Genomic DNA, 2531 nt, shown 5'->3' with positions numbered 1-2531 from the left:
TTTTTGCATTTTTAGTAGAGGTGGAGTTTCACCATGTTGGCCAGGCTTGTCTCGAACTTCTGACCTCATATCATCTCCCCGCCTCAGCCTCCCAAAGTGCTAGAATTATAGGCGTGACCTACCACACCCAGCCCATTTTCTCCAAAAGAAACTGAAGTCAGAAAGAAGTCACTTATTTATCCCAGAGCACACAGCTAGTAAGTGGCAGAGACAGGACTTGGACCCCAGCTGGCTGATTCCAGAGACCATGCTACCGTAGCTGGTGGGGATGGCAGGCTCAGCCACAAAGCTGGTAGCAGCATTCGGCCCCTCCGGTGGAGAAGCTCCCAGTCTGGCAGAGCAGACATGCTGCAGCACTAAGCCTCTAGCTGAGATAGTGAAGTAAAACTGGCACATACTGGAGTATCTGAGGAGGAAGCGATTCTAAGTCAAAGTGGTAGGGCCAGGAAAGCTCCTTTCTGGGGTCAGAGGAAACTCAAGGACTGTCCTTCATGTGATATACTCATTGGTGCTGGCTCCGTATCCAAATAATGATATCAGCCAACATTGACTGAGCATTTACCAAGCTCCAGGCCCTGTGCTAGGTGCTTAGATAAGTTACTCCTTGGAGTCCTCAAGCCAGTAGGGGTAGATATTCTTATTTTCTACCAACTTACAAATGAAGAAGCTGAAGGTCCAAGACGGAAAGCAACTGGCATGAGTACACAAGCCTCTGAAGCGATGGAGCTGGGATTTCATTTACTCACTTATCCATCTGATTAGTTTATTCTGTCCCTGCCACCCACCGGGCCCTGATCAGGATGCTGAGGGGATAACAGTGAGCAGCACTGACAGGCCTTTGCATCTGAGCCTTAGATCTCATAGGGAGGGGAGCCACAGGGAACAGACAGACAAGAGGCACCAGAGGATGAGGCACGCTCTGCAGAGAGCCTAAAACACAGGGCATGATAGGCGCAATGGGGATTATTTCAGATTTGACAGCCCCCAGGTCTCTCCAATGCCAGTGCTGGAGCTCTTGGCCACTGGTCCTCACTGTCACTCCCTGCTAAGCTCCTGCAACTTTTGGTTGAGGCATTTGCCCCATTATACCTTGTTTTATGTACTTATGTTTCTGTTTTTTTTCTTAAAGGTTGGAACCTCACCTTATTCTTTTCTGTATCATAATGGCACCGAGTACAGTGTCAGATAATGGGAGAGAGCCAGGGGTTACATTGGAAAAGCCACCCAACCCCAGGTAGTGGCACTAGCTGAGGGTGGCCAGTTAGGGCCTTGGTACCATAATGAGACCATTTAGAGGTGAAGGCTGTGTTCTGGTGACAGCAGTGAAGAGGAGGGTCAGCCAGCGCAGGGCCAATGGGAGGAGCACAGTATGGACGGAAGGGCTGGGAGAGGGGAGCCAGCAGGAGCCCACAACATGATGCTCCTACGAAGAGGTCAGGGCCTAGCCTAGAAGAGCAGCAGGGACCCAAAAAAGACACCTGAGAGACTGTGTGAGGAGGCTGCTGCTGGACTTGGGTTGGAGGTGGCCCTGAGACTTTGAAAATAGTTCTGCTAACAAAAAGGAGGAGATTTAGAAGGAAAGCTGGTTGTGTAGGAGATAAAGCAATAGCCTTTATTGAGTGCTCATCATATGTGAGGCCCTATGCTAAAATCTCTGCCTTGTCTCACTGAATTCCCATTACAACCCAGCAAGGTCAGTGTTCCCATTATACCTGCTTTATAGACGAAGACCTAAGGCCAGAGGCTAAGCCATTTGTCACATGCCACAGAGGCAGTAATGGCCTAGACGGGGCTCGATCTCCCGTCTGCCTGCCCAGTCTGTGCCCCTCCAGCACCCCTACCCCTAACCCACTACTTCCTGCTTTTAATGACTTGGATGTGGAATCAGTTGCATCTAAGAACAAACGACATAGACTAAGGGCTGCAGCCCTGAGGAGAATGTGTGCCTGAGCCTGTGGATTTAGGATTTTGAGTGCAAAGCAAAATTTGGAGCTATAGAAGTGGGGTTTTACTAAGGAGAGAAGAGCCAAGAAATTGAAGAATAATCTGAGGTGGGAGAGAGGGCGGGGGCAGGAGATGTCACCCGTCAGAGGCTACAGAGGGCAGGATGGAGAGATGAGCAGTGCCCAAGGCCTTCGGTTGGGGAGAAGGAGATCTTGGCTGAGCTCACAGGTGGTTTTCCTGGAAGCATGGGAGGCCATGCTTCTAGGAAAAGGGTTGACAATACAAGTGAGGAAGTGAAAGGAGCAGGAGGCTCTTAGAGGGCTGGAGTTTTGAAAATCAAGGACCAAGGATGCCATCACCTTGAATGTCATCTTCTCAGATGCAGAAACTGAGGCCCAGAGAGAGGAGTTTGCCCCAGACCACAGAATTAGGTGTTCTGATACCCTTTTTGTTGCACCATGCTGCTTGTCTTGACATGAAGAACAGAGAAAGAATAGAAGTGTAAAGACAGGCCGTGGCGATTTTTTTTTTTTTTTTTTTTGGAGGAGTTTCGCTCTTGTTACCCAGGCTGGAGTGCAATGGCGCGA

The 2531-nt window shown here is 49.7% G+C and overlaps 1 protein-coding gene across 4 annotated transcripts in view; it reads left to right on the top strand.

Annotated features, from left to right (window-relative positions):
* The window catches only part of GARNL3 (GTPase activating Rap/RanGAP domain like 3), a 179976-nt gene that overhangs the window by 146099 nt on the left and 31346 nt on the right, over positions 1-2531 (top strand). The window lies entirely within an intron of this gene.

The sequence above is a fragment of the Cebus imitator genome, unplaced genomic scaffold (genome assembly GCF_001604975.1).
Source record: "Cebus imitator isolate Cc_AM_T3 unplaced genomic scaffold, Cebus_imitator-1.0 Scaffold216, whole genome shotgun sequence".
NCBI classification, from domain to species: domain Eukaryota; kingdom Metazoa; phylum Chordata; class Mammalia; order Primates; family Cebidae; genus Cebus; species Cebus imitator.
This window is presented reverse-complemented; position numbering and strand designations above follow the sequence as displayed.